General features: G+C 43.5%; 1 non-coding gene across 1 annotated transcript; it reads right to left on the reverse strand.

Annotated features, from left to right (window-relative positions):
- Positions 1-3,292: 3,292 nt before the first annotated feature.
- Positions 3,293-3,406, reverse strand: trnal-caa (transfer RNA leucine (anticodon CAA)). The gene is made up of 2 exons: positions 3,369-3,406; positions 3,293-3,327 (listed from the first exon to the last, which is right to left on the reverse strand). It is a non-coding gene; the product is annotated as a tRNA-Leu (tRNA).
- Between the last annotated feature and the right edge of the window lie 5,635 nt (positions 3,407-9,041).

Here is a 9,041-nt window from a genome sequence, read left to right on the forward strand (position 1 = left end):
GTACTTGCCACAGTATTAGAGGAACCGAGGGCATCTATTTCCGAGAGAGGTCTCGCTGATTGGTTCCAGCGGGGGTTCCTGACATTCATCCGCAGCTGATAAAACAGAGGGAAGCTAAGTTTTGTCATGGAGCAGGAGCGCCTAAGCCGCCGGGAGACACAAGTGACAGACACCGGGAGAGACGGTCCAGTAGTCAGCTGGGTGACACGAGTGATAGAGACTCTCCAAGGGGTGATTTGATGCGCGAACCACTCACTCTCCTGAATTCCCCTGAGTAGAGACCCAGAACCGTCACATGCATGACAAAGCTTTCAACCCTGGAATAATTTTCTAAACCACCTCTGAACCGTCTCCAGTGACAGCACAACCTGTCTCAGACAAGGGGCTCCAAACTGCTCACAATACTCGAGGTAAGGCCTCAACAGTGCATTTTAAAACCTGAAAATTCCATCGCTGCATCCATACTCCATTCCTCTGGAAATGATCGCGAACATCGCATTGGCCTTCCTCACCACTATCGCAACCTGCATATTCACCTCAGGGAATGCTGGACGAACAACGTTGAGTCCTTTTGCACCTCAGATTTTCCAATTTTCTCTGCGATTAGAAAATAGCCTTCCATTTTATTTCTTCTGCTCAAGTGCAGCACCATACATTTTGTGGCAGTGTTTTATGTCTGCCACTTCTTTGCCCATTCTCCTCATCTTCCTCTGTCCTTTTGTAGACTTTCTACTTCCTCCAGATTTCCTGCACCTCCTCCTATCATCATCTGGACCACAAACCTGTCCGTATGATCATCAATTCCAGCATCCAAATCATTAACACATAAAATAAGAGTATTCATCCATCAGCTGTACTGTATCCTGCAGTTCCGTTATATATTACGCTACCTCAATTGCAACTCTCTTTATGTTTAATCTAACACGCTTATTTTGTCCAGATTGTGTTCTTATAGCTTTTGAAATCATATTTACTATCTATTGTGTTTCAGCTTTACATGAATAATTCCAAATCGTGCATATTCGATCCTCTGTCAATGTGTAATTCATCTGGTTGTCTCTGAGAGAGGTTAAATCTAAACAAACTCCAGTGAGCTTCATAGTCGCCCTGGATTATTGCGTAAAATAACAATTAATATTGCTATCACCATTATTCTCTCACTTGACTTTGCACAGATTGCTGTGTTGTACTCGTTGAGTGTTTTGACCGTCCTGTTAGTGCGGTCCTTCATGGATTTTATTGTGTTTCTCGGATGCCCGCAGGAATGTCAATCTCATTGCTGCAAATGGTGATATATGCATACAGATATGCTGTGATGCAAAATTTACTTTCGGCTTTGAACTTTGCACCAATTGGGCCGAAGGCTATTTTCCATGCTGTACGACTTAAAGTATCTGCATTGCAAAACAAGGAAAAGTGGCCTGTTAAACAATGCAAAGTGTATATAATCCAGTCCGGAATGATCAATCCGATATTCCCAAATCCAGAAAGGTGTTAAACACACGTTACTGAGCTCCGCGGCAGATGTACGTTTGAGAACGACGATGTAAAATGCCTTTTCAATACAGAGACCAGCAACGTGTCTGAATGAGAAGGTGATGCAGACACTCCTCACCGAGGCCTCTTTCTCATCAAACACCGCAGCCCGAATCCCATGTAACCTGTTCTGCTCTCTGTTGTGACTAAAACAAAATCTTTATGTTAATTGTGTCTTTCTCATACTCCCAAACATACCACGCTTTGATCGCTGCAGTAAAATTACAGTGATTACATTATAAAAAAACAGCACATGGAAAACAGAGTATTTGTCGTGAGTGGGATTCGAACCCACGCCTCCGGTTGGAGATCAGAACACTCACGTTTACTAGGATGCGACTTACTCGCTTTAAGTATGGCGCCTTAGACCACTCGGCCACCCTGACCGCTCTGCAGTACTCTCTCCACATGCCAGATAAACAGCTGAATTTCGGAATAGTCTGAATGACTGCTTTGATGAGAGGGTATACATACAAACACACTCTATATCCTGGGATTTTAAATGAACATGGACGTGATGCATTTTCTCAGGTTGCCGAACATGTGCGGAATCAGAGCGTACAGCATCACAGCACTGGAATTGTGCTGCACCCCGTTCAGGCCATCCTCCAGAGAGAGGATGACGAGGATTCGGAGAGTGTGCGGAAGAGCATCACCAAGATGCTGCCTGAAATAGACGGTTTGTGCAATAACGAGAGTTTAGTCAAACTTGTTCTTTTTCTCTGGAGCATCGGAGGTGAGGGGCAATCCGACAGTCGTTTCTTAGATTTTCAGGCATAGATATTGGTAGTGCATGCAAAAGTTATCTCCATTCCAGGGTTTACAAGTCTTTAAACGATCCTCTCTTAGGGCATACATTTCAACTAAGAGGGGATGTTATAAACACGATTTGCCAACACCCCATAACTTTATGTCGGCAAAACCATTGTTGTCTTCAGCAGAGGGAAAACCTGAGGTTCTTGAGCCAGTTCTCCTTGGACGATCAGAGGCGGGGCGCGTCTGTATCTTTAATTTGTTGACATTACGATTTCCTCTGCTTTCTTAGGAGACTGCGGAGATTCAGCGTGAGAACAAAAACCTTGATGAGCTTCTATAGATGTTTCGTAGAGAGTATATTGTCTGTCTGCATTGAGACGTGGTACGGAAATACCGTACCTTTGAAGGAAAATCTTTAAAAAGTTTATTGAATTCTGCCCAGTCTATCACGGGAAAAGCTCTGCCAAACATTAGGCACATCCACGTAAAACGCTGTCATAGAAAAACAGCATCCAATGTCAGAGGTCGTCACCATCCTGCCATGCTCCTTTTTCGCTGCTGCCATTGAGTAGATGGTACAAGAGCCTCAGGACTCACACCACCACGTTCAAGAACAGTTACTACCCATCCGACACCGGACTTTTGATCAAAAGGTGATAGTGTACACTACATGCCCATCCATTGAATATTCCGACGACCAATCATTTCACTTTAGAAACTATATTGATCAGCTGAGTATGCCAGGAGGAGCTCAGCAGACCAGGCTGCATCTATGGACAGACGTAAGCAGTCGGCGTTTCGGGACGAGATCCTTCACCGTGAAATTGTTTCTGAATAAATCATTTACCCACAGTTCGGTGTCGAGTGATCTATTGTAATGCGATGAACAGTGTCAAGAACATAATCTTATCCTCCAACAGTTTTTCTAATCCACCTCAAACAACCCAAGGTTTGTTTGCAGAAATAACGTCGCCTCGATTGAATACTTAAAGACAAATTATGTCAGGAGTGGGATTCGAACCCACGACCCCAGATGGAGACCAGAACACTCCCGTTTGGTGGAAGGACTTTCATTCCTTGAGTCTGGCGCCTTAGACCACTCGGCCATCCTGACAACTTTTGATGTGTGTTTGAGAACGGAAAGAATGCCTGACTTGTAAGCAAAGTTATATACACACAATCACGCATATCGACCTGCCAATCGGAAATGAAAGCGAGAGTGTTACAATTTTCTCAGGTTAGGCAACTTCTGTGGAAAGTGAAGCTGTAAAACAATTCCAAATCGAAGACTCGTGAGACGCGTCTCGGCAAGAATCTGTGAAGGATGTTTGCTGAGATGGATGAGAACGCTTGGAAGACTCAATAATTTTACATTTAGGGAAGCAGAGAAATAAACGTTTATAGACAGGACTGAATCTGAAAACTGGGTGGGAGTTGATCGCAACAATGTCAAAAGAAACTGAATACAGGTTGTTCAATGATACCGAGCAGCGCTGCTTTACAGATGGATGCTGTTAAGTAGACTACAAGGCCCAATAATCTGATGATTGTGGAATAAAGCGAAGATGTGACAAGTTCCGCAAGAACATAAGACATCGTGCAGAAAGGCCGTTTGGTCTCCTGTGTTTGTTTCATCATTCCGTCATGGATGAGTTATTACAGTCAGAATGTTGTTCGGGCTTGTAGATCAATGTTTAATCTGACGGAGAGGAAACAGAAGCAGGGTGTTTTGGACGTTAGAGCAGCGGCCTTTCTGAGAGATGAGACGCTTTAGAGAACGTAATTCGCTCAGGTTCTCTGATCCAGTGTTAACGGCACTGAACACATTAAAATAAGGCAGGAACAGGCTCTGGACGCCATCGACTCAGTAAAAGGCTCCTCGCGGGATGTGGAAGACGGGGAGGCCTCCAGAGTTCCTGATGATGACACCTGCGGGAAGTGCTCACACCTGCAGCGTGTAACAATCCGCCCTGGGGTGCTGGTGTTGAAGCTGGATGAACTCCGGTTCATTCAGAGCCACGGACGTGATGGACCGGAACATATAGAGTGATAGGACACAGAAAACTGGGTGACAATCAGGAGGAAAAAGGTTTTAAAGACCCAGTGCAGACTATCTCTAAGGCCATCACCGTCAGCAACACCTGGATGCCGTTTCTGGTTGGATGACCTGGACGGGGAAAGACATAGAGGTCTGATCTTTGGCTCTGAGTATGGTCTGTGACTCAGACTGGTAAGGGAAGAACAGATTCCTGGATGGTATGTTGCCCCCCGTGTGCCAGGGTCAGGGACAACTTGGATTAAGTCTTGAACATTCTCCAGTAGGAGCGTGAGCCGGCAGGGTTGGCTCCAGCTCGGTGCCAATGACATCGGTAGGAATAGTGACGAATTCCTGCAATGGAAATTCAGAGATTTAGGTGCTGAGGTGTAGGGCAGGATCTTCGGGGTTCTGACAGCGACTCGTGCCGCGTCCTTATCAGGCCAGTACAGGAAATATGATGCAGATTAACACGTGGCTAATGGTCTGGTGCAGGAGGGAGGCCATACGATTTTTTGGATCATTGATCTCTCTTCCAGGGAACCTGAGACCCATTGATAAAGACGATTTGCACGTGAACTAGAAATGATAATATCCTGCCGAAGGTTAGCTGGCGCTGCATGATTAAGTTTAAACAACATTTGTAGGGAGGTGGGAACGAGCGTGCCAGAACAGTTAGTGGAGAGATTGTACCGACATTTTGATAAGATCTCACACAAAGGCAGGAAGGTACGACTAGTGCTCTGCACTGCGTATACTTCAGTCGCAGAAGTATCGGAGAATAAGTCGATGAACTTTGGGCTAGGATCAAAACCTGGTATCATGGTAACTTAGCCGTTTATGAGACTTGGTTGCAGAAGAGTCTGGTCTGGCATTTCAGTATCCCTGAGTTCCTTTGTTTCAGAGTGATAGAGCGGGATGGACTAAAGCAGGAAAAGTAGCGTTAATAGTCAGCGAAAATGTCACGGCTGACTTCAGTCAGGACAGATGCAGAATTAAACTATTGTGGTTTTATGAGTGAAACTGAAAAAGAGGAAAGGTATGATCACGTTAATGGTGATAGTTTACTACCCACCCAATAGTCAATAGTACCTTGACGGCCAATGCTGAGGAGATATCGCTGTTTATTGCAAACCATTACGGTTGTTAGAGTAGGTGTTTTTAACTTTCCGCACGTTGATTGTTAATTCCACACTTTTAAAGGACTATATGACAATAGACAATAGGTGCAGACGTAGACCATTCGGTCCCGCGTTAGGAGATCGTCCAATGTGTTCAGGATTTTTACTAGCTGCAGAGAGCGTTTGCGATACTTTATATACTATTATGAAATTAATGAGTCGGGGCAAGAGATAAAAGCTTGATCTAACGAACTCGTAACTGGTGATCACAATGACATTGGTTTCAATGTAAATATGTAAACGAGCTTTTTGCTCGTTGATGTTCGTGCGTTGAGAATTTTCATTGGAGAAAGGTCAATTTTGACGCTATCAAAAACACTTAACAAGTGTCGATTGGAGACGGACGTTTTCTGGTAAGTGGGACGCGTTCAGAAATGAGCCAAATATCTGTACATGTACAACGCTCTAGTTACCCCCCCCCCCCCCCAGTCATCAGCCACTGCTTTGTCCATGCTAGAACCTTCACTGTATTACCATGTAGCTTGTCAAGCAGCCTCATTGTGTGGCACCTTCTCAAAAGCATTCGGTAGATCTCATTTGTCTGGCTTGTTCCCCCTTGAAAGAATTCCATTAGATTTCTCAGGCAAGATTTTCCCTGGATGAAGCCATGTTGACTCCGGCCTAGTTTATCATGTGTCTCCAAGTACACTGAGACATCATCAGTAATAATTAACTCGGACATCTTCCCAACCCCTGTGGTCAAACAAAATGGCTTAGATTTTCCTTTCTTCTGTCTCTCCCTGCTTGAAGAGTGAAGTGAGATTTACAATATTCAAGTCTTCCGGAAACATTGCAGACCGAGTGGTTGTTGCAAGATCATTTATAATACTTCAACCATGTCTTCAGCCAACTCTTTCACAACTATGGCGTGTACACCGTATGGTCCATCTGATCTACCTTCAGATATTTGAGTTACTCACTAACCTACTTCACACACCTCATACCCATGACACCTCAAATTTCCAACACACTGCTAGTGTCTTCCACAACGAAGACTGATGCAAAATATTTTTTTAGTTCTTCCGGTATTTGATGGTCCCACATTGCTACATCTCCAGCATCGTTGTTCAGCGATCTGATGTCCAGTCTTGCTATTTTTCTTACTTTTTATATATGAAGAAGAGATTGATGTCCTTACTAATATTATTCGCTATCATACTTTCGTACTCGATCTTTCCCTTCATAATCACTTTCCAGTGCTCCAACCTCCAACTAATCTTGCTCAATAGTTCACCCTCTCTTTTGCTTTTTATTTTCATTTTGAAATCCCGTATTAAGACCAGATAGCCATAAGATATAAGTGAAAGTATTCCATTCGGCCTGTTGAGTCTGCTACACCAGTCAATCATGTGTTGATCCAAATCTTCCAGTCATCCTCACTTCCCTGTCTCTTCACCACATACTCTTTGATGACCTAGTTAATCAAGAACCTATCTATTCTTGAATTAAATACATCGAATGTCCTGGCCTCCGCAGACGCTCGTGGCAACAATTTCCACTGATTTACCACCCTCTGACTAAGCTAATTTGTCCTCATCTCAAATCTAGATGGACATTCATCAATCCTGAAGTCGTGCCCTCTTGGCCAACCTATGCTTCCCTGGCTTCACCAACTTCCCTGTAATTCCATGGGCTCTTATCTTGTTAAGCAGCCTCACGTATAGCACCTTGTCAAAGGCTTTCTGAAAATCCAAGTACACCACTTCTACTGCATCTCCTTTGACTACCCTGCTTCTAATTTCCCAATAAAATTGCAACTGGTTTGTCAGGCAGGATTTTCCTTTCAGGCTTTAGCCTACCTTGCTATGTGCCTCTAGATACTCGGTAATCTCATCCCTTTCAATCGATTCCAACAACTTTCCAAACACCGATATCAGACTAACTGGTTTCTAGTTTCCGTTCTGCTGCCTCCCACCATTCTTAAATAGGGGAGTAACATTTGCAAGTTGAAATTTTCCAGACTTCCGGTACAATGCCAGAATTCATCAATTCTTGAAAGATCATCGTTAATGCTTCTGCAATCTCTCCAGCTACTCCCTTCAGATCCAGAGGGTGCTTTCCATCAGGTCAGGAGATTTATCCACCCACAGACGAGGAAGCCTCCTGAGCACCTTCTCAGTCGTAATTTTCCCTGCACAAATTTTACTTCCAGGACACTCTTGAATGTCCAGTTTACTGCAGACGTCTTCCATTGTGAAGACTGTTGCAAAATGCGCATTCAGATCCTCTACCGTGGCGTTAGCCATGGTTGTGTCATCATTTCTTTAAAATGATTTTCTTTCTGTTTGAGATGTATATTTCTTGTGCCTTCCAGATTGTTTCCGCGTATTCCAGACATTACAGTTCAGCTGTCATCCCTGCCAGTTTTTTTTTCTTTTCTTTCTCAATCAGTTCTGGCCAACTCCTCACTCACCCTCTGTAATTCCGACTACTCCACTGATGTACTGATACGTTTGGCTCTAGCTTCTTCTCAAATTTCAGGGGGAATTCGATCATGTTATGATCACTTTCTCCTAAGGATTCTGATAGCTGGAGCTCTCTGAACAATTTTGGTTCATTGTGCATCACCCAGTACAGAAGAGCCGATCCATTGAGCTCAAACACGAGGGGCTCTGATAAGCCATCTAGTAGATATTCTAGAAACTATGTATCCCGTAATGAAGCACCCACCAGATATCCACCAAACTACATGCATATTGAAGTTCTCCATGACAATTGAAACATGGCCTTTCCAGAATGCATCTTCCACTTCCCGTTGTAATTTGCAGGCCACATCATTACTGCTGTTTCGGGGTCTGTACACAATTCCCAGCAGTGTTTTGTTTTTAACCTTGCGGTTCTTTCGCCCTATCACAAATAAAGTAACCTTCTGGTATTCGGCAGATCCACTGCGGGGAATAGTCATCTACGCTGACTATTATCGCTATAATCTTATTGTCCTCGATCGAACCCCGTCCCAAGATCCTTCTGCATATCAATACTCTCCCAGCCTTTCTCATTGTTGTGTTTGTACTTCATCTCTCAAAGGTTAAGGTTTCGTATTTGAGCAGCTTAAATGTTATCTATCATTTCTTCGCCAATATGTTCTGTTGAGTCTATAATATTTCATTATTAGAGTGTATTGTAAATATGTAGTTTTATTATACTTTATTTCTCATTTACACAGTAGATTAAGTGTATTTTAAAGTAATTGGCTTTGGATTTTTTTCCCGTGATTAGACCATCAACAGCAGCCATTCTAGTACTTAGCGCATGCCTTCATATTCCTAACAAAACAGCATCTTTTTTTTGTACTTGTTCCTGTTTCATTAACTTAATCAACTTCGACCATGCGAAAAATTCTAACGGAGCAAAATTAGGTCATTTGGCTCACCGATTCTGTTCCGTGTTTAGATCATGCATGATCTATTTTCCCTCTCAGCCTCGATCTTCTGCCTTCTCCCCGTAAATCTCTGCCTTAAGTACGCAGAGCGAATTGACCTCCACAGCTTATTGAGGCAATGAATTCCACAGATTGACCATCCTCTTGTTAA

Source organism: Hypanus sabinus, unplaced genomic scaffold (genome assembly GCF_030144855.1).
Source record: "Hypanus sabinus isolate sHypSab1 unplaced genomic scaffold, sHypSab1.hap1 scaffold_742, whole genome shotgun sequence".
NCBI lineage: Eukaryota > Metazoa > Chordata > Chondrichthyes > Myliobatiformes > Dasyatidae > Hypanus > Hypanus sabinus.